Source organism: Phalacrocorax aristotelis, chromosome Z (assembly GCF_949628215.1).
Source record: "Phalacrocorax aristotelis chromosome Z, bGulAri2.1, whole genome shotgun sequence".
Taxonomy (NCBI): Eukaryota; Metazoa; Chordata; class Aves; order Suliformes; family Phalacrocoracidae; genus Phalacrocorax; species Phalacrocorax aristotelis.
In genome coordinates this window covers 3,412,964-3,436,597 of record NC_134311.1, presented here as the reverse complement: position 1 = coordinate 3,436,597, position 23,634 = coordinate 3,412,964, and the positions used below count along the sequence as shown (strand labels likewise).

The 23,634-nt window shown below is 41.7% G+C and overlaps 1 long non-coding RNA gene across 5 annotated transcripts in view; it reads left to right on the top strand.

Annotated features, from left to right (window-relative positions):
* Window positions 1-23,634, top strand: part of LOC142050691 (uncharacterized) — a 147,380-nt gene that overhangs the window by 15,856 nt on the left and 107,890 nt on the right. The window contains exon 2 of one of the 5 annotated variants that reach the window (XR_012658092.1): window positions 126-231. The exons of the other annotated variants lie outside the window; for them this stretch is intronic. This is a non-coding gene — a long non-coding RNA (uncharacterized LOC142050691). The remainder of the gene's footprint in view (window positions 1-125; window positions 232-23,634) is intronic. 5 annotated transcript variants of the gene reach the window in all.

Genomic DNA, 23,634 nt, shown 5'->3' with positions numbered 1-23,634 from the left:
CCTGCCCAATTCCTGTCAGACCTTTGAGACGCTCTGTTTCAGAACACCTCAAAGATTTATATTAGGAAGTTTTACATGGCTTACTTTTGTCAGAGTTGAGCACCTTGGTCTTCCTCTTATTCCAGCTGTTCAGGATCCAGAAACTGGGCATTTATTGGCTACCAACCCTAAGGGACACCACCTGAAAACATATCATAATTATGCCATGATGGAATTCAGGTTGCATGACAGGTATGTCTGTGGGCACACACATGTCAAATTTGTTAGAGACAATGTGCAAGGCAAGGCCACTCCTCTGCTCCGCTTGTAGCAGTGGTCTGGCAGATAGCAGCACTTCGTCGTGCTATGTTTCCTCATGGGAGGCAGCCCCTTGCACTGTGCTGTATTCTCGTGGGGTTCAGGCACCACCATGGAGTGAGGCACAGTAGGATCCCCAGAAGTGACTTTTGCACACTGTGTCTGAAAGTTTGTATGTCTGAAGGCTGTTGTAGTTGACAGTATTACTTCTGAGTTCCTCTCAGCTACTGTGGTGTTAAAAAACAGGGGTCTGGCCTTTATAGTTATTTTGCGTTTTTTAATTTTTTTTTTATTTTTTTTTTTGGGGGTGTGTGTGGGTTTTTCATATAAAAGCCATATGAAAGCGAGAAGGAGTCTAGGCAGATGAGTAAAATTGTACCAAATATAACTTGCACAGGAAAATTTGCCCCTGTACATGGGACTGGTGAGGCTGCACCTCAAACGCTGGGCTCAAGTTTGGGCCCCTCGGGACAAGAAGGGCCTTGAGGGGCTGGAGCGTGTCCAGAGAAGGGCAGCGGGGCTGGGGCAGGGTCTGGAGCACAAGTGTGCTGGGGGGCGGCTGAGGGAGCTGGGGGGGTTTAGCCTGGAGAAGAGGGGGCTGAGGGGAGCCCTTCTCGCTCTCTGCAGCTGCCTGAGAGGGGCTGGAGTGAGGGGGGGGGGCGGTTGGTCTCTTCTCCCAAGTTACTGGCAATAGAATGAGAGGAAACAGCCTCAAGCTGCATGAGGGGAGGTTTAGATTGGATATTAGGAAAAATTTCTTCACTGACAGAGTGGTGAGGCATTGGAACAGGCTGCCCAGAGAGGTGGGGGAGTCACCATCCCTGGAGGTATTTTGAAAGACATGTAGACACGGCACTTCAGGGCTTGGTTTAGGAGGCATGGTAGTGTTGGGTTAAAGTTTGGACTTGATGATCCTAGGGTTTTTTCCCAACCTTAATGATTCTATTATTCTGTTCTATGATTCTATGATATCTGTACTCCTCCATTTGTGTGGCACCATGTTTGTGCGACTGATTTCCTTTTCATGCTACCTGACATGCCAGAAAATGCACCTTTTTTGTTTTAACCCCTCCAAAGTTTTCCTCTGTCCAAGCTGTGGATCTCAAGCAAGGAGGTTCATTTCCCTGCCACCCCAATTCAACAGTTATGCAGCAGCAGGATAAGACTGATCTGTGTTCTCAAGACATATTTGTGGGCTACCACAGAAGCTGTGGCATCAGCGTAACATTGCTTCTGAGTCTCAGTCTCAACTACTTAATTCTCTGGACCTAGCAGAAGCGCATTTAAGTGAAACATGGAGTTAGAGTTGCCCTCTGGTTTTCCAGGAACCACCAGCTTTGGCAATGGCATTCTTCATTTTACTGGATTGTGAGTTTCTTGCTCACTTGTAGTGACTCATACAATTTCACTACCGTGCTGAGTGAAGTATGAAAGTGAGTGATAATTTGAGGATTTTGTTTTTTAACTTGAAGAATGCCTTCATTAAACAAACAGCATATTTATGAACACTAAACATAATCTGACCAACACTGATCTAAATGAACCCATACACTGAGGCTATTAATGTTACTGTTTTCTCCTTCGCTCCCATTGTTGTCTGTGGTGATGACATGATTACTAAGTAATGGAAGACAAACTTCAGGCTTTCCTCTTACTCTAAGAGATTAAACCTTTCCTCTAGGTGTACTTGCGTATGTTTCACTAAAAATCACCAACACAATAGAATATGGAACATGGAAATTACACAGAAGTGAAATATTAGGTGACAAACTTGTAGTGACATTCACGTGATCAGATCAATGTAAGTGATGCAGCTTATGACTGTTTTTTTCTCTGAAGTTTCTGTAAAAATGAGTAACCTCATTTGACAGGGTTTAAGTGTCTTCCACCAGTTAATCTGCACACTGTGAAGATTGCAAAAGGAGAGTCCTTTTCAGCAGAATGGCAAAATTGTATTGAGAAAAAAATATAGTTGAGCAGGTTTGAAGAAGGTGCTCTGCTGAGACTGGTAATTGTTATTTTCTTGGCCTGCTGGGGATGCTTAAAATCACCTTCACACTGAAGACAGAAACTAACATACCTCACATTTGAAACTCCTTAAGAGGGCCATCATGTGTAGCATAGAGTTCTGCTAAATTTCTGACACCTGTGTGGCTGAATCTGAATTACAGGTCTGCTACCTACTTTCTTTCACACTACATGGGTAAGTGTTAAAAATAGCCAGTGAAGAAGGAAAATAGATGTCAAGATTCAGTACCCCTGGTCCTTGCTGAGAACTTGACCAAGAAAAATTCCCTGCACTTTGGCGAAGGGACACACAGACATATTTCTTGGATTGATTGTCACTGGTGCACAGAAGGAGTCCCAAAAGATGTAATGCTTCACTGATAGAGGTGTTGATTCATCCTTCAACAACAGCTTAGAAATTTTTGCAACTTCTCTACTTAAATAAATCAGTCAAGGAAGGAGCTTGCTACTGTATGACATATGGAGTTGTCAGTAGTTTTTGTCTTTGAAACTGCTATTCATATCTTTTGAGAAAAGAGTCACACAAAGAAGGCAGCAGAGCAGTAACATTAAGTAGGGACTGATTAAGGGGAGATTAAGGGCCTTATTAAGTGCTGCAGTGCAGGGAAGGGTAATGTTGAGCAGCTGAATTATGGAAAACATGATGAATGTTGCTGACGCATATTTTCATTCTTTAGGGCCAAACAACTCCCAGACCTTCAAGGCCAAGGTCCCCTCCAGGGTTTGTTGGTGAGCCTCATGTGGCATCAATAAAGTTGTTTAACGAATTAATTGTTGCAGCAATCTCAGCAGTGATTCTCAGGAATGGTTGCAAAGGGGGAAATTCACATGTTCCTGCTGAGAAAACAGAGGAACGCCAAGAATCCCAAATCACCCAACAGTTTCATATCTCCAAATGTTAGACATGACAAGATACTTCAGCAGTTTTTCCATCTTTTCCTTCGTTTTTACTTTTTTCTTTTTTTTTTTTTTTTTAAATTGGATAAGAAGCAAACCCCCCTCAGCATTGTGCTGTTACATGAGGAGATGAAGAATTAGCTGAGCGGAAAATCCAAGTGGCCCAAATCAATGAAGCATTAGAAAAGTGAACAAGCTTGATTAATGTAATGCAGAGTTTGGTAGTTCAGGATAATGCCCTTCCCAGCAGACAATGTAATTGTTACAAAACTAACCCTGGGTACTAAAGTGCTTGTCAAATACTTTGGGAAAGTTGCTGAAGAACAAGAAGTCCCAATGCACACTGTCAAAGTTCATATATGTCACCTAACAGTTGCAGAGCTATTCACTGACATTCACTGTGACTGTTTCGTTTTTATGCATGTTTTGGCCTCTTCAGAGACCTGCTTGGACGAATCCCATGGTCTAGGGCTCTAGAAGTCAGTGGGGTCCAAGAGAGCTGGTCAGTTTTCAAGTACCACTTCCTCCAAGCTCAAGATTGGTGCCTCCCTGTAAAGAAGATGACAAGAAAAGGAGCCAGGAGACCCTGGATGAGCAAAGAGCTTCTAGACAAACTCAGATGGAAGAGGGAGGTTTACAGTACATGGAAAAAGGGACTGGCCACTTGGGAGGAATATAGGAATGTTGTCATGGTATGCAGAGATGCGATGAGGAAGGCCAAGGCCCGCTTGGAAATAAATCTGGCAAGGGATGTCAGGGATAACAAGAAGGGCTTCTTCAAACACATCAGTAGTAAAAGAAAGACTGGGGAAACTGTGGGTCTGGTACCAAACGAGGTGCGTGCCGTGGTGATGCAGAATGAAGAGAAGGCAGAGTTACTGAATGCCTTCTTTGCTTCAGTCTTTACTGCTAAGGCTGGCACTCAGGCATCCCAGCCCCAGAAGAAAGAGAAAATCTGGAGAAAAGAGGACTTCCTCTTGGCTGAGGAGGACTGGGTTAGAGATTATTTAGGCAAACTGGATCCTCCCAAATCCATAGGCCCTGATGGGATGCACCCACGAGTGCTGAGGGAGCTGGCGGATGTTCTTGCCAAGCCACTCTCCATTATCTCTGAAAGGTCATGGAGAACAGGAGCGGTACCCAAGGGCTGGAGGGTACCCAGTGTCACTGCAGTCTTCAAAAGGGCAAGAAGGAGGACCCGGGAAACTATAGGCCAATGAGCCTCACCTCCATCCCCGGAAAGGTGATGGAGCAGTTCATCCTGGAGGACATCTCCAGGCATGTAGAGGACAAGAAGGTTATCAGAAGTAGTCAACATGGATTCACCAAGGGGAGATCATGCTTTACCAACCTGATGGCCTTCTGTGATGAGTGTGACTGGCTGGGTAGATGGAGGGAGAGCAGTGGATGTTGTTAACCTTGACTTCAGCAAGGCTTAGGAGGTGTGGGTTAGATGGGTAGACAGTGAGGTGGATTGAGAACTGGCTCGACAGCAGAACTCAGAGGGTCGTGATCAGCAGGGCAGTGTCTGGCTGGAGGCCTGTAACTAGCGATGTTCCCCAGGGTCTGTGCTGGGCCTAGTCCTGTTCAACATACTCATCAATGACCTGGATGAAGGGACAGAGTGTTCCCTCAGCAAGTTCGCTGACGATCCCAAGCTGGGAGGAGCGGCTGATGCACCAGAGGCTGTGCTGGCATCCAGCGAGCCCTGGGCAGGCTGGAGAGCTGGGCCCGGGGGAGCCTCAGGGAATTCAACCAGAGCCAGTGCAGGGTCCTGCCCCTGGGGAGGAACAACCCCCGCACCAGCACAGGCTGGGGGGGACCTGCTGGAGAGCGGCTCTGCTGAGAGCGTCCTGGGGGTGCTGGTGGGCAGCGAGGTGACCCTGAGCCCGCACCGGGCCCTTGGGGCCAAGCAGGCCAACGGTGTCCTGGGCTGCATTGAAAGGAGTGTGGCCGGCGGGGCGAGGGAGGTTCTCCTCCCCCTCTGCTCTGCCCCAGTGAGGCCACAGCTGCAGGGCTGCGGCCAGTTCTGGCTCCCCAGTTCAAGGACAGGGAACTGCTGGAGAGAGTCCAGCAGAGAACTACGGAGATGGTCAGGGGACTGGAGCATCTCCCTTGTGAGGAAAGGCTGAGAGACCTGGGCTTGTTCAGCCTGGAGAAAAGAAGGCTATGGGGGGATCTCATCAATACCTGTAAATATCTGAAGGGCGGGTGTCAGGATGATGGGGCGGGACTCTTTTCAGTGGTGCCCAACGCCAGGCCAAGGGGCAATGGGCACAAACTGGACCACAAGAAGTTCCACTTGGGTATGAGGACAAACCCCTTCCCTGTGCGGGTGCCAGAGCAGGGGCACAGGCTGCCCAGAGAGGCTGTGGAGGCCCTGCCCTGGAGACATTCACGCCCTGCCTGGACGCGGTCCTGTGTCCCTGCTCTGGGTGTCCCTGCTCAAGGGGGGGGTGGGACGAGGTGATCTCCAGAGGGCCCTTCCAACCCCCACCATTCTGTGAGTCTGTGATTCTGTGAAATTGCCTTGCTAGCAATTTTTGCTTAATTCAGTGAGTCTGAGAAAGTTCTGGAGTTTTCAGCATCTACCAGTGTAGGTTTTCTTTGTAGATGGATTTTTTTTTCTTTTCATTCTGAAGTAGGTTTCTTATGTACATGACAATATACTCACCAAGAATAGGTTCTTGCATATGTAGCTGAGAAAAACCATTTAATAACCAAAATGAGATATGTTTGATGGTATTGCAAGTAATGGGAAAAAAGCGGAATTGTCTTTAATGAGGAAAAAAATGCTCAAATGTCATCTTACAATACATATTAAAATGGTGACATTCCGTGTAATAAAGGAGAGCAGCTAAAACAGGTGATAGTGTTACTGTAGGTCCCAATATTAACACTTACACTGAAAGTATCTCAAATTACAAAGTAGTGAAAAAAGAAGGCTGTAAAGCGGTAGTGATCTCAGTCATGGTGATTAGTATCATTAGTTTAAATTTGAGCAAATACTAAGAGGATAAATAATAACAAGAAGAATGAGGATATGGTGGGAACTGGGAATACTGTGAAAAGTTTTTAATGGCAATTCAGGGGAGCTATACTGAATACTTAGTATTTCTGGGCTGTATTCGTCTATGGTGGGCAGTTATACTACCATGTCACTTAACTCACTCAAATTGGTGGAATATATAATGACTGCCAGTTTTCATTTCAGGTGATTATGAACTGTGAATAGCATTTGAATTACAGGAGTGGAATTTTTTTGCACGTCCGCTAGCCATGATAAAGGAAGGCAACAATTAAAAGCGATTCTGAACAATGTGTGAAGCCAGAACTTTGCTCATTAGCTGAGTTTTATTGCCATCTGGTGGCTGCTTGTGTTTATTTCTGAAAAAGCAATTGTGAACTGCATTTTGTGTGCTGGTATTCATATAATTCCAAAAAGAAAGCATGAAATCAGCAGCTGTGTAAACAATGGTGAGTGTGTTTAGGAAACGCTCTGCTATTACGTATAATAATCTGTATAATATTTTAAATAACACTCTATACTACTACATAGGATGTAAATATTATGAGTTAGAGACACATGTGACCAAATATAGCCTAAAAGTCCTGTTGACTTCAGTAGTAATAAAAATACAATGTGCTGTGCAGCATCGGGTATTTGCAATTTTCTAGAATTATAACATGAAGGACAAAAGGAAATTACAGGTATCATAAAATGAAAGAAGATACTTGAGATCCAAAGGTTCTCTTTGAATTAGTTCTTTTTTCTGTGAGGATGTATATGGTACAGTATTCCTCAAACCCAGCTTGTATTTCTACTTCAGCATCTTCAGTTGCTATCCTGTCTGCTACACTCAAGTGCGAATAGTAGGTGCTATTTGTTAATCTCGTTGATATGTCTATGTGTCTTATTTTGCCATTTAGTTTCATCCACAGTTGTACTCAATCAGAAATCTGTCAGTGTAAATAAAGGGCTCACCTTGAGATTTCAGTTGCCTTCTCCATAGGCAGAAATAAGTGCCACTCTTGTGTAAAGTTTGTGATTTTTTTTTTTTATGGCATGTTAAAAGCAGTCATTAACAGCTTCTGTGTATTCCACCTTATCTATTCCATGTGCTGATAAGAGAAGACCCTTCAGGAAAACGTTTAGATCATCACCCTGATCAGGTTTTGTGTAAGGATGTTTTAGACAGGGAGAGGAAAATATTTTCATTTCAATGCAAACCCAGAAAAAAGTTGTGTCTGTTTCTAGGGACACAAAATTTTGGATGGAGCTTTAACATGATCCCAAATCTAACAACAGGGTAAGCATCCTGGCAATAGGAAGACAAATAAGGGGGAAGATGCTTTTGAAGATGACAAATCTAAATGTATGCTTAAAGTGTTATTCGTATGGTTTTTAGTCCCTGTGCCTGCCCCATGACATGTGTCTGTGTTTGGAGTGTATGAACTAAGTAGAGACTTCAACATAAAGCTTGTCTGGTGTTTAGAGTTGGCGAACACAAAGGCTTTCCCTTGCATCAGCTGGTAGCTGCTGCAGCCATCTGCAGTAAAGCACAGCAGCGTGAGAGGCTTTGGCCAGAAGATGCAGCACTGGCGGTGCCGTTGGCGGTGCATCTCAAATGTGGGAGGCGGGCATGTGCTACCTGAAATGAATCAAAGCAGCTGAAGAAAGCCTTCACTATCCCCAAGAGTCACTTCCTCTTCATCTGTATTGCTGATGTCACGTCCACCGCCCTCACTGTGCTCTTGCTTTGGCTTGTCATGCTGTTTTTACTGGGCTGTTCTCTCCCATTGCTGACACTGAGGTTATCGTCTGCCAGGTTTTCCTTCATGCAAACTCTCGCCTTTATTTCTGCTGCTGTCCACACTTTGGTACTTTAAGCCTCATTTGCTACAGTCTTTTTTTGTCCTCTAGGCTGTCATCCATGTTTCTTCTGTCCATTCTGGAAAAAAATCCACTACATCTGCCACTGTTATTAGATCAAATCCTTTAAAAATACATATCATGGTATTCTCTGATCATTCATTACCAGAACAGTGAAACATCTTGAAACAGGCCTCTTCCTGTTAATTTTTTTCTTCAAGCATTTTCCTTCCTGTCACACAGCACTACCAGAAAATGTGCTCTTCCGTTCTCTACCATGAATTTCCTACTATGCTATCGCATTCTAGTCATAAAGAGAGTGTCAAACAGGGTGCCTATGTTTCCCCAAATGTTGTCAACATCATTGTTTAAAGCCTGGCCTTGTACATTTTACAGGAAGTTCAGTATCTCATAACTGCCAAGACCAGCATCTTCAAGGCGGCCAGCTCAGCTGAGCAGGTGAAACTGGTGGCAGTTAGATGTGGGACCATTGCCAGGGTTGCCTTTGCCAGACTCATTTCATATAATGCTGCCTTCCTCACCGTGGCATCTGGTGAGGTTGATTTACACCTCAGGACTTAGCTCTGCAGGGTGTTGTGTACCTTGTTCACCATTATGCAAAACCTCCTTATATTGCCTGATTGGATGCTTTTGGGGTCCTATTATTTTTACCTTTAGAGAAAGCCGTGGGGCTGTTGATAACCATCAACGTGGTCCTTTCACATTTATACTAAAGATGGTCCCTTTTTTTATTGCAAATACAGAAATGTGCAAAATGCCCTTGCACTTCAGCTCTTCCCTGGAATGTGCCCTGGCCAAACCCAGGAGCGGTACTGAGGACCTGCTGTACGAGATTTGAGAGTTAGGCTCTGTATTTCTGTTTCCAGATCCTACCCCAAGGGAGGGGGGAGTAATTGCAATGAATCTTAAGGGGAGTGAATAAAAGGGAGTAATATGAGACAAAAATTGTCAGAGTAGATAGGACAAAGAAAATTTTGTATTACATATTATATAAATATTGGCGCTGATGCCTGAAGTGGCACATGAGGCTAAAGATAATTGGTCCATCACTGGGTATTGCAGTATATGTAATGCACAAAGCATTAACATGTTAATTTACATCTTGGTCCTTCATAAGAGGGTAGATGTGTACCTCAAGGCTCGATGTTGTAGGTCTATGGTAGTGCCTTCTCCCAGCACATCAGGAGCTACACCAGTACCCTTTTCATCCTGCTTAGCATCGGGCTGGAGAGTGAGAATTCCATGCTGCTGCAGTCTTTGATAGCTAGAGGTCATGCTGCTGCTCAGCAGAGGAACTGGCTCAGCCACTGCCAGCCAGCTGGTAGAGCATTTGTAGGAGCATTGATGCCAGCAGACACACTTTGTACAATATATGTAAGACCTCGCTTGCCATTTGTAAGCTAGCTTCTTACAAGTTTCAGTTGTGGGAAGAAATATGTTGGTTTGCTCATGTTGTTCAATATCCTTTTATATTCCTGGTGACTATGGGAGTATTACCTAAGCAAGGATGGCAGAAGCTCTGAATTTTAAAGAGGTTACAGAACAGCAGTGTGATGAGTTTAGTGGCCTTGCTTGACCCTGACAACCAGAAGGAACTTCCTGATTCCATCGTTTGTTAGGGATTAGAAAACATGGGTGTGGACCAAAAACTCAAACAGGAAATGTATTAAAACTGGCCGCCTGAGGAAGGTTTCTGTCCTTGCAGGAATGGGTGGTAGCCTGGAGCTAGGTGGGAAGGGGGAGTCTGAGTATTAGTTTATGTAAACCCCTTAATTTATGGTACTTACAGCCTAAGATTGAAGGAAAATATTTCCTTGGATAACAGGAGGTGCTATGAAAGGCTTTTCCAGTGCCGCTCTTGTTCAAAGAACAGTTTTACTGAGAAACTGTTTTTACTGTGCTATCTATTTAGTTTTACTAACACCATCTACTGCAGGATATCAGTAAAGAGATCATAACAAGATTAAAATGGCTTATGTAATAAATGAATAACAATTGAGTTCTGTTCTTCAGATAAGAAATTATTAAAATACTCATAGACTGAAATGCTACTGAGAACAAAGAAGCTTCTAGTGCTTGGTTTTCCAAAATAGCCAAGCATCCAGTATGCTGTAGTGTAATGGAAATAATCTGATTTACCAAGAAGCACGAAATAGAAACCTTAATTGCAGGTCTGCTTCTAATGATCTCGTAAACTAAATAGAAGTAAACTTCTTTGTAGTCATCATATTCCATGAAATTCCCCCCCTTTTTCTCCCAAAGCACATTTTTTCCAGTTTGCCTGCAGAAATACATACTGGGCAAAAGCTGGTCTTCTCTGTCTTGTGCTACTTGGATTTACTCTGTTACATTAGATGCTCCAGTAGCTTTGTCACATTGATACTTACTTAGTTCTCTAGAGCTGTTTGGTGTAGATACGATTTAGAGAATGAAGTTAAACTTCTAAATTCTGTTGTTAATAAAAATAGGTGATTGCCTTTGAGGACACCTCAGAGCGCCTAAGGTAGGTTTCTCAATCAGACACTGTAGTGAAAAATACATGAATATGAAACAGGAGTCTACAATCTATACTATTAAAAACCAAAATTGTATCAGTTTTTCTAGCCTTCTGGATATGTGAAATGGGCATGAAATTAGCTCACCATGAAACTTGGCAGATTTTTGCAGGTTGTCACACTGCTGGTGAACAATACCCTTGTCATGGCAGGAACAGCAAAAGCCTTGGGTAAAATGTCAAGCTTTCTTTTTGGGTCCTTCTTGTACCTTTTATGAGCTTTAAATGCTGACTGTCAGTGGTGGGACCTATGGCTATAATGAATTATGTGTTTGTAAAGCATGCTGTGTCCCTTGCATGGAAGCCACAACAGAAATGCGAAAGCAAATACTTTTGGTGGGACTTACAAGTCAAGCGAAATGTGTTTGTAAAGTGCATTGTGTCTATTGAATAGACATTATAATATAAAGGTGAAAGCAAACACCTATTTTTTGAGCAAACAGTTAATTTAGATTGCACTAAGGTCCAAAACAGGCAAGAACTTTTGCCTTTTAGTTTCACTTTTAGCTTGATGCTGGCAGGGTCTGACTAAACAGTTTGTGCCTGTACACCGTACCGTTAAAAATTAATAACTACAAAAGCCAAGATTTTTTTTTGTCCTCTCCAAGACTTAGTTTTCTGCATGGTCTTTCTGTAACCATTTCAGTAACTCATTTCTCTCCTGCTGTGCAAATGGCATCCCCTCAGCCATTCCTTACTGACTTGTCTGGCCAGGTCTCTTTCCTTCTGCTTAATCTTCAGCCAGATATTTCAGGGTACGTTACTTGTATCCTTCTGATTGTGCATTTGTTCCTGTTGTGATAGTTTGGGATAATTGTTCAGTTTTCCTTAAATGGACTTAAAGTATCACAACAGTAGAAAAACCTTATAAAAGCAAACGAGATTCTGCCTTGCTCAGTCAAGATTATCCCTCACTTCATTGTAAGGGTGATTTTTGATGATGTAATGTAAATGTACCCAAAAAAGTTTTAATTTTTGACAGCATTATGTATTGGAGGAAGTCTTTAGTAAAAATTGCATCTGTATTTTTACTAAGATTAAGGAAGTGGGTACTTTGCTTATTTAAAGCTAGTATCAGCCTGCTCTGAAATAGACGGTATAGGCTGCTGATTTTTAAATGCTCTGCCCCAGAAAGCTAATGCCTCAGTAGCAGCTTAACTTGTACTTCTGTGATGGAGACAGTGAGCTGTTTACATACCAAATACATACCAAATGTATTTAAGTACCCACATTTGTGGGCATGTATATTTAATGTATTCGTGCCTCTTATTTTGCACGTGGAGTCAGCAGCAGCTGGGTAGCCAGCACCACAAAGTTCTATGTGAATCCTGAAAATGTGGCCCAAGGACGATGTGTGTTAATAGTGCTGCTATTTACATACCAGCAATGGTAAGCTCAGAGCATGAATCCTGTAGTTAGGACTCAAATCTTTCGTATTCCTTCCTATGCATGCAGTTCTCATTCATTTCATTAGCTGTCCCTGGTATGTTACCAGGGTTGTTGTATGCTTAGTTACCTTTTCTGTTCCACGATTTCTGTGTGTTTATGGTTCCAGACACCATGCCTACTGCAGTTACTTTTGTTTACATGTGCTTTCAAGCTGTGCTGTTATTGAGCCTAATCGGAAGGCAATCCTTGAAGCCCTACTCCTGGAACTTAGAGGGGAAGGTTTCCGAGCAAATGTTCCTGAACAAGTTCCCTTGTCAATTTTGATTTGCTACAACTGTTTATGGCACACTTGAGTTGCAAGGATAACTATTCTTTTGAAGTTCAAGTAGTTGCACAGGAACGTCTCCATAATTTATTAATTAGATATCAACTTGAATATCAAGATATATTGAGTACAGACAAATTTTTTATTACTATTTAGGTTCAATAAAATAAAATGTTTATAACAGAAGATTGCCATCTGTGAGCCAGATGAAAGATAATGATAAAAAGCGTATTTCAAGAAGGTCCTTGGTTAGGGTTTTAACCAATACCCTCTACAGTAGAAAGATTTCTGCTTTTTATTTTGCATGGAAAACCCAACAAAACAAGCTTTATAAAGGCAGATATGAGGTACCACAGAGATACTGCTAAGTTAGACACTGTCATAGGAGAGGACAGCATCGGGTTGGTGCTTGGCCCTAATTAAGGTTTTGGATGTCACCTGCATAGGCAGGACATTTTTGCATCTCAGAAAATTTAAAAATGCTGCCTTTGAATTATTGAAACACATGAGCTGGAAGTGTGTGGGGTAGTTTTTAGGAGGAAAGAACTAAAACTTTCTTCTCCAGCAGCAAGACCTTGCCAAGCAGGTCCTTCCTTGCACAAGAACTGCAGCTGGCTGCTGAGTTTATACGTGCTCAGAAGGCAGGGAAGAAAGGTGCAAGAAATACCTCACCGAGGGGCTGAAGCTTCAGTACAGCCTGTAGCAATAGCATTAAATATGTAGATCGGCAGTGATGGAAGTGTGTGTGTGTATAGTACAGAAGAAAGCAGGAAAACAGATCCCATTTTATTGGTAACCACAATTTTTTTCAAGTTATGCTGCTTTCATGTTAATTAGACCAAAAGCTCATCAGGGAAGAGGCTGCAATTTATCGCGTATGTATATGGCTTAGGGCTGTAAGTCACGGTCTAGATGTGGGAATGGAAGGATACGTGTCTTGGTGTGTGTGTTATTTTTATTTTACAGCTAACAAAGTTCAATAATTCATTCCCCTGTCAGCCTGATTTTCCCTTCAATGAACGCTGACATGATTTTTCTTCCCTGTTTCCATTCTTTTGGGTGTAGTATTTTCTGTCTAGATTGTCCCCTGGGACACATTTCTGTGTATCTTTCCCTCTATAGTATTGTTTTCTGCTTTTCCCATTTGCTTTCCTCCTCTCTTTATTCCTGAGGTGGGATCTCCTGTGTAGCTTTTCTCCTGTGCCGTCACTGTATTTCTGTATTTTATTTACCTTTACTTTTTGTCTTCATCTTTTCCCTTTCCTCCTGTCTCAGCACTGCAGTCTGTCTCTCTGCCCGTTGTACATCTGCTGCCACTCTTTATCTTCCCATATGTTGTTTCTGGACTAAATCCAAAGAAGTTACTGTGGTGCCCCAGCAGTGAGAGCTGCAATGCTTAACTTCGGCATGCCTGCTACAGGACAGTGAGACAGACCCTTTGTTACGCCCAGGAGAGTAGATCAACTTCTTGGGAAGGACCCAGAACCTCTAAAATTTTGAGCTGCCTGCAGCAATTTAGTATGGAAGGACTGACATAGGGAGGGGTAGGATTTCAGACACAGCATACATACTAAAATGTATGCTTTGGGAGCGGAGCTCAGTCTTTGCTTTTACTCAGCATGAGTAGTTTTTCCACCTGTATCACGACCATTTTACAGCACATGCCATTTGGCTTGGCAGTCCCCCCCTCATCCTAAGGTGCTAAAACTTGCAGCTCTCCCCTTGGCAGGAATAAGGCTCTATTTACCAGTTATGATGAGATGGGGTGCTTTTTGCTCCCTTTTTTTTTTTTTTAACCTGTGTATGAAATAATTCAAGACTCCTTAGGCCAGAGAAGTTAGTACAAAACAATAACGTAGGGAAGGAGGTCTGATTCCCACTCCAGGAACTGCTGAGGTAGTATATGGATAAAAGGTTCACTGGTTTAGATCGGGAAGGAGAACAGTTTCTGACATGAGCAGGCGGGAGAGACCAGGTGGCACGCTGCGCTCACATACATGACTTTTTCCCTTCTGCCAGCCACCACTCCTTGTGTCAGAATGGCAGAAGTTTCAAAATATAACCCTTAATTTATACATTATGCTTGTGCACAGGCTGTGATACTTACAGAGCCACTCCTGTACTGAAATCTGGATCCAAACGCGATGCTTCGAGCCTGCATAAAAGAGCTCTGTTTCCCACCCCCACCCCCATTTTCCTCAGCAAGAAACAACCGCAGTCAGCTGTTTGCAGTCCCTTCATCCATTTGATTATAGAGTCAGGTATGTCATTCTTCACCAACAACAAAGTGTGTGATGGGCATTGGTATTCAGGAACCATCTGTGCCACCAGCGAAGGTTCAGCAGAGGGCACCCAAATTACTAGAAGTTGGAGTCTGGGTTTCTTTTATGTAGAACAGGGTAGGTCATGCTGATACCAGACACACACATACCGTTCCCCACAGGACCAGACAAAGAGCCAAAGATTTAAATTATTTACAAAATCAGCAATTCTTTATTCTTGCCTTAAAGATTTGAGGGGATGTGGGAATGCACTAGCCAACTGTGCGACAGTCATGCCTCCTATGTCTTCGAGATAGGTCCTGTTCAAACCCTCAAAGCAAACTCCCATCCCTTATGCTGAAGGTCAGGGTTGACAAACATGCCAATGCAGTTGCTCTTGAAGATGGCTGCTACAAGGCGGTTAATTTCTATTAAGCTGTATCAAAATTTGGTACTCCTTGTGACAAAGTGTATCGTCAGTCCATTTTTTTTTTTATGGGTTGAAAGTAACGTTTTAGATGTGTGGGATTGTGCTGGTTTTGGCTGGGATAGAGTTAATTTTCTCCACAGTAGCCAGTACGGGGCTGTGATTTGGATTTGTGCTGGAAACAGTGCTGATAACCCAGGGATGTTTCCGTTCCTGCCAAGCTGCACAGAGCCAATGTTTTTCCTGCCCCTCAGCCCACCCCACCAGCAAGGGGCTGGGGGGGGGGGGGGGGGCAGGAGGGGCTGGGAGGGGACACGGCCGGGACAGTGACCCCAACTGACCCCAGGGATGTCCCACACCATATGACGTCATGGCCAGCACATAGAGCTGGGGGAGGAGGAGGAATGGGGGGATGCTGGGAGTGATGGCGTTTGCCTTCCCCAGTCACCGTTACACGTGATGGAGCCCTGCTGTCCTGGGGATGGCTGAGCACCCGCCTGCCCGGGGGAAGGAGTCAGTGAATTCCCTGGTTTGCTTTGCTTGTGTGCACAGCTTTTGCTTTTCTTATTAAACTGTCTTTATCTCAATGCACAAGTTTTCTAACTTCTCCCCTTCTGATTCGCTCCCCCATCCCACTGGAGCGGAGCGAGCGAGTGGTTGTGTGGGGCTGAGTTGCTGGCGGGGGTTAAACCACGACAGACGTTTAAAGACTTGGGTATGGTGTAAGTAGAATTTCAGTGTAGCAGTATATTCTCCTAAGAATTATTCTCATTAAAAATGTTTTTAAACTTACAATACTGTGCTATAAATGATTTTGAAATATTTATGATTTTAAAATGAGCAATTCCCTGTCTGTTGACTGCAGAGTTACACTGCTGTGTTTCTAGTTGGAGTTGAAAAACAAAACAGTTACTGATTATCCAACTTCTACCACTAACTCTTTGAAGTGTCAGAGTGTGTAGGGTTTTTTCTTAACAATGTAAGTTAAAATGCAGTCTCTTTGACAGGAATTGAAAATATGCCTAGTGTATTATGAAATATGCTTTCAGTGCAATATTATTCTGTGGCCAAAATTTCTAAGGGTAAGGTAGTACATATGTAATATTAATCATCCCCTTAAGTGGCTTGGGTTGCAGTGTGGTATCCCCTGGAGGGTCTGGATCAATCAGTTTGAATTATCAGTTGTCAGTTAGTCAGTTAGCCATGCAGAGAAACTTAAATCTCCGCTCTCATCAACTTTTTCCTCTAACATTAGCATTAGTCTTTAACAGTCCTCACGGTTCTCAGGAAAGAGTATTTCAGTTGGAACCTTATTAACTGCTAGTAGATGATACTAGAAATGAAAGCAGAACGAGAAGATGGTAGCTAAAAATTGCAGAGAAAGTAAAAACTCAAAAGAAGCCAAAATTCTGTAAGTATGTTGCAGATCATTTAATTAAATCTGAAGAAGAAAATTTTGGTGTTAACCAGGTGGTGTAAACAAAGAAGATTGGGTACAAAAGGTATTTATTTTTTGAAGAATCTGAAGTACATGATGATCTGTGTGTTCTTAGCAGTATACATTCAAGTAAAGGAAAGTAGGCCAGTTAATAGACCTAGCTTAAGAAGCAAGAGCAATTCTGAAATATAGAACTGCCGTCAGCACAGTTCTTTTGAGTTCTGGTATTGGTCTCACTCAAGAGGGAAAGACTTTTAAGGCATTTATAGCATAGGTAAAGCTGCTAAGCTAAATTGTAAGGCTTGTGGATCCTTGTTTTTTTAATCAAGGTTGTAACTGTGATCATGGTTCCAAGAAAAAGAAAAGAAAAAATATTAAGAAAATAAACACTAAAAGTTCCTAGCTAAAATTTGTGGGATGAGGGGAAAGACTAGAGAGAAGTGTGAACAAACTGCTAGACTTTCATAAGAATAAAAATAGGCTAGTTTTGGAAAGGAAATCAGACAGTGCAATGCTGGAATGCACATGTCAAACCCATAGGAATACACTGGACAAAGCAAAAGCTGAGACTTCAGAGGAGTCTGGAGAATGTTTATGAAGTGTGTGTTCAAGAAGCAGCATGAAGAACTGTACCCAGTTCATGCAGAGCTGCAGGATCCACAGAAAGCCAGAACATTTTGGAAAAGTGCATAGGCAGGTATTATACATGCCTAAAAAGCAGCTATTGATACCTGAAGAAATATATGTCCAGTGAAAAAGACAGTAACTACAATACAAATAAAGGAACATTCTTTGTGGGAATTGTCCAAACATCAGCTAAGAGTGCTAATGTGAATGTGCCTATCACCCTTATTATCTACAGGTTTCATATTGATATAGAACTTAATTTTGTAACTGAAGGTTCAATAAGAGGTTGTTAAAGAAAAGTCATGTTGAATGCAAATAAATGAAGTTACAATCACCCAACAGGAAAATTGCTGATTCCATAAAAGCATCAAAACCGTATTTTAAAAGTTTTACGAGTTCTGAAAATATGATTTTTCACTGTTTCATGAAACAGAGTGCTTGAAAAAAAGTAAGCTGGACACTAGATTTTCCTGGGACTCAGTAACTCTTACTGCAGAGTTTGGGAAGCAGGCTGTATCTCAAAGAGAAGGAAAGTGTAGGCATGGGACAGGAGAAGCTGATTTTGCAGCAGGAAGCGAAATCTATTTTAATATTAGGAAGAGTCTTTATCTTACTTTCTCGATTGCATGACAAAGAAAAGGTAAAACAATTACTAGCTCTTGATTTACATGCAATGTATGTAGATATTTTAACTCTAAGCCTGAAATTATTGTAGTGTTTTATATATTGGGATCACTGACTGTTGGATCTGGAATATAGTTAATGAAATTAAAAAATACACCATTAGAGAATTAAGGTGTTAAATGTGTTTTCATGGGTATCAAACTGATATTAGCCAGTCTTGTATACCACCGACAGTATTAACAGATAATAACCTACAGCTTTTGCTTTATTGTGATTTTAAGTATTCCATAACAAGGTATTTACTTCAAGCACGTTACTTAGAGTCCACGGTGTCCGCTGCTTGACTGTTGTGGAAAATGGCGATGCAGTTACTTGCAAAGGTCCATCATAGCCAGGTTTGTGCTTCATCTTAATGAACAATGGGGCAGCACCAGTTAAAACATAACTGCCTGACCAATTTGTAAAAGTACAAGTATTTTAGAGTATTTTGCCATTAAAAATTTAAGGTTCTTGTTCTCACAGGACAAGACCTAAAGCCTTTGCAACTGTGAATTGTGGAAGAACGTACAAAGGAGGGGAAAGATGTTAGGGTGACTCACAAAGTTGCTGCTTCTTCCTCAAAAGGGGTGGTAAAACAAAAAATTACCTATAAATGAAGTAGCTGATATTTACAGCTTCTTCTACAAAAAAAGGGAGAAAAAGAGTTTGGTGCTGGATCTGGTGAGGTCTTCTCGAGATTCAGCCAGTCAAGGGAGAGTCTGTGTTAACTGACACAGCATTAATTATAAATACTAAGGTAGAATAGGAAGAAATCCTAAAAAAAATAATTCTGTCCTACTAGACAAAGGAGGCAAGCTCCAAAGGCTTCACAACATATTCATACCTTATATTTCCCTTCCTCTGAGGAAGGATGACCTATTCTTTAGGAGGATTTGGCTTAAATGTGGCATTCTTGGGCACATTCTTCCTCCAAGCAATAGTTATTTGAATTTATGTTTGGGGCCTGACTGGTGAATCTACAGATGCCTTTCCCTTCCTTTGTCCATGCATATCTGGAAGATACGCACCTACTTACCATTAGTACAACCTACTTGCGGATAAAGTTATAAGCAGGCCTAGAAGATACTTTTCTTTAGAGCTCTATGGTGTGACTGCAGTCTTAGGGGAGAAAAGAAATGGAGAAAAAATGTGAAAAAATGTATAAAACATGTAGACAATCCTTTTCAGAGGAAGTATTACAAAATCATTTGCCATGTAAAAATTGCTGAAAAAGAAATTACGAGTAATCAACAAGAGAAAAAATATTGAGATCGCTTTCAAGATTTGAAAGAAAAATTGAAGTTTCAGGACAGAGAGACAAGAAATCTTTTCGCTGTGAAAGGAGCTATGGCATAAAAAGGTTTCACACCAATAGCAGTAAGAATGAATGAAAGGGATGATCAGCACCGCTCAGAGGTTTGTAATCTCATGCTGTTCCCATTAGATAGAACAAGTCCAATGGGGCTGGATACAGATGTGGTAGGAGCTGAGGTCCATGAAACTGGGTGCTCTGTGGTCATGGGTTTTGTAGTCAGAGGAAACACTAAGCAGCAGTAAAATTTGTTTCCATTTGTGATTTTTTTTATAAATGAGTTCAATATTGAAGACGGTCATTGAGGACACAACACTATTTCAGAAGCTGAATGTGGAGTGGTTTTATGTGCGTATATGTTTGCAGAAATCATAGAAGAAAAACTGTGCTGTGAATATGAGAAAGAACCAGAATCCAATGCAATACCAAGAATAAATTCTATTTCAGTTGAAGAAATATATCACAGCTGAATTTCATTCTTTTAAATTAAAATGCTTTTTAAAATGAAGAGACAAAATTGGAAAAAAATCTGAAATTGTGAAAAATATGTTTTTAAAAATCCTTTAGGATTTTTTTTTTGCAGACATAATTGAGTTTTTCACATACTGAAGGCCAGTTTATTACTTTTAGGTATTCATACATGTGTATCAGTTGCCATTTGTATAGGGAAAAATGTATTTGATAATATCTGGATAGAAAATTTTAAAGAAAATTATGGAATGGGAGAACTTCTGGCCTATTTGTTGAATCAAAAGAGTTAGATTAAAAATCTGCTCAAGTTTCCAGCTTGAGTGGCAAAAATAGTTAGGGAAATTTATGAAACTCTGAAATGTATTTTTGACATTTCATAATTAATCTGGTGGGGAAAAGGATTAACTTCTCATCTCATATGCTGTTGCAGTGAAAGTTAGAAATGCTCTACCAAATCTCTTCTCTATTACTGCTATTAAAATTACTCAAAGTTACACAAAAATGATTCTGATATCCTGTCTCAGATGCTATTCAATGTTACGTAGCCTGGGAATAACATTGAGAAGAGTATTTTGTCACGGGCAGCTGTGACACTGAAGAAGTACTGTCTGCTCCTCCAGACAAGGTTCCTGGTGAGTTGAGAGGTTGGAGACTCCTCTGTTATTGGCAGGAAAGTGTGTTAAGGAAGGAGATTTTTCCTCTCACAACATGAATTTTGTGTGTCTCATTCCAAAACATGAGGAAATACTAATGGAAGTTTGTGGAACACAGGAAAGCATCTTGCAGTTTAGGCAAAACTACTCAGCAATGGAAAAATATGTGAAATAGAACTGACTGGAGGTATGACAAAGCGACTTTGTGAAATAAAGACAACAGAAATAAGTAATAATAAAAAAGATTCGACTTGGAAGGGACCACTGGCACCTATTGAGTCCGATCTCCTTTTCTACTTCCACAGTAGATCAGGTTGCCAGGGCTTTGTCCAGTTTTTAATATGTCCAGGGATGATGATGCTGCAGCCACCCTGGGCAACCTGTTGCAGTGCCAAACCACTCACACAGGGAGGAGTTTTTTTCTTATGTTCAACTTGAATTCCTTCTGCTGTAACTTGTGGCTGTTGCCTCTTGTACTTTTTATGTGCACTTCTGAGAGGGAACCATCTTCTCTGTAACTCCACTTTTGGTTGTGGGAGACTGCAAACCCTTAAGCCTTCTCTTCTCCAGGCTAAACGATACCAGTTCTGTTAGCCTTTACTCCTGGTCGCTGTGCTCCAGTGCCCTCTCTTAGAGGCCCTCCCTCCTCCAGACCTTCTCCAATAGGTGGGTCTCTGTCTCATACCTGGAGGTGTAAAAGATGATGCAGCATTTGAGATGTGGCCTGATCAACCCATCCCTCCACCTTGGTAATACAGCCCAGCATGTGATCTTTTTTGCCACAACAGCAGATTGATGGCGTCATTTAGCTTGTTCACCCAGTCCTCAGGTTCTTTTCAGATCACTTTGCTTCATGTCTAGCAGTTCAAATTTTCCATTGCTTTAAAAATGTAGAATGAAGCTCTTCGACCTTGTTAAAGTGAAGTTCTTCAATCAAAACCACTGTAGTTTCCAGCATTGGCTATTTAAAATCAGTTCACAGAATATTTATTTTTATGTGACTTGTCATAAAAATGATGTTGTAGAATCAAAAAACACTCAGACACGTGGTGCTGAGGTATAAAAGGTAGGTTTTGTGAGACACTCAGGGTCTTCTGTATGAATATTGCAGGTGTGTTAGATAGCTTTGCTAGTGGTTTGTGCTTCTGACAGTATGGATCAGGTAAAAGATGCTTCTTTCATAACAAAGCCTGTTAGGTAACTTCTGCAATATCTACTTTTTCAATGCAGACAAACAGCATCTGAGAAAATACCGATTAGTTTACTGGTTAAAAAGAGAATAAAAATGTAGAGAGTTGTGTAAGAGATAACTCTTACTGGACTTAAGAAAGGATTTGGGCCCAAACAGAAGGAGAGCTTGTAAGATGAAAATGAATAGCATTATAGGCTTTGATCTGCACCTGCAGAGAACATTACCTGGAGCATCCCACAAATGAGCTGGTGTAAGATTCACAAAATCAGAGAATCACAGAATATCTCAGGTTGGAAGGGACCCATAAGGATCATCAAGCCCAACTCCCTGCTCCTTGCAGGACTACCTAAATCTAAACCCTATGACTATGAACATAATCCAGATGCTCCTTGAAGATTCAATGGTATTGCTGAAAAGATGGGTGGTGGCAACTGTCAAAATTGTGTTCCTTTAGCAGGCTTTGGGCAGCAGAGCTCTGAGAATTTCTCACTAGTTATTTTTACAATACTCTTCAATCCTGTGCCTGATCAAGGGCTTGTTTTCTTGCAACATGGGGATAGAACAGGTTTGGACTTGTCATGGGCAGAAGCTTCCACGTGGAGTACAGTGTGGATTTAGCCTTAAACTACCCACATCTTCAAACAGAAATTTGGCAAACGTAGGCTGTTATGTAATGGGTACGTTCAATCTAAATAATATCTGAAAGGTGGATTGTCTCATTTCCACCATGGAAGCACATGATTATGCTTTGGATTCATCTCACCTAACTTCAGATCAGTTAACCAACTACAGATCAGGTGATTAACAGCCAAGCTGTTGACTCGCATTTATAATTAATGGAGAAAGACATATTTTTGTTCGATCTTAGGACCAGGAGCTGCCGTGCATCACTTCCTGCTGATACCTGCCTTTCACCACAGATGATGTTGGGTGCCTATGACAGCTAACTTGGGCTGCAGAATTAATGTTTGGGTGACTGAAGGTGGGTGCACCGAGTCCCACTCTGGGCTAATGTCTGCTTTCCTAAAGAGTGGGCAAAATGGCTACGCTGAAGTTCCTTGGTCAGGAAGTTGGTTGGAGGAGGAGGAGAGGTTGGTTTCCGGCATGAGAAAGGTGTTAAAAGGCCAAGATGTAATGGCCTGAAGAGGTCCAAGCAGAAGCACATTCCCCAGAGCAGAAACTCCATTTTCTGACGAGCTCCATTTAGGAGATCATTAAAAAAGACAAAATTCAGCTTCTTGACCATATGTAACAACTGTGTAGTACGTGTGACTGGGTGGGCTCCCACTCCACCTGTATTTCAGCTCTTCGCAAGAGTAAACTTACTCAAAAATAGGTTATGTGGTGGTTTTAGTCTGCAGTACTGCAGCTTCCTGGACGCAGAATAGTCTACCTACATGCCACTCTCAGTGCCTCACTCCTCACGTTTTCCCTATAATTTTTTTTTCATATGGTAGTTGGAAGTAACTAGAACATTGTCTGAGGGTGTTTCTCTTTCTGTTGCTGTTCCTGGATATTTCACATCTCAAGTCCTTGATGCATCATTTAAAACATACACCAACTGCTTTTGGGTAAGCTCCTGGGTTTAAAAGTAAATTACAGTAAATCACAAATAATTGGTATTCAGCACTCAAATAGCAATTTCACACTATGGCTTATCCCTGTGACACTTCTCCCTAAGGGTCTTGAGTACCTCAGAATATTTATCCCATCAAGTTAATGCAAACTATTTAAAATTACTCCATTTGTAGCTATTATTAAGTGTTGTGACATGCTATGATTTTTCTCTGCAATTTTTTTCTTTTAATATTTCCCATGGGAACTAAACAGTCAGAAGTCCCTTCGAGCTTAAGAAAGGGTGGATTTTAATGAACTGCCCAGAGAATGGCTGTTTGTGCTCAAGTGGAGTTAATAGGTTTCAACAGCAACCCCACAATGGCCTGAAACAATGAGGTGTTTGAGTCTAAATGGATTTTACAGTATTGTACATGGATGTGATTTTAAAATTCATACAAAAACTTTCCCATATCATGTTCGTGCATATTTCATGCATATTTTAGTATTGCATCTTTTGCTTCAGTATGCTGTTTCTGACAGAGCTGAAGCACTTGCTGGAGCCTTAGGTACTGCTGATTACTACTGGCATAGGGATAAAAAAATGGAGTAATGAAGATACATGCAGTTCCTGATTTTAGTGCATGGCCTT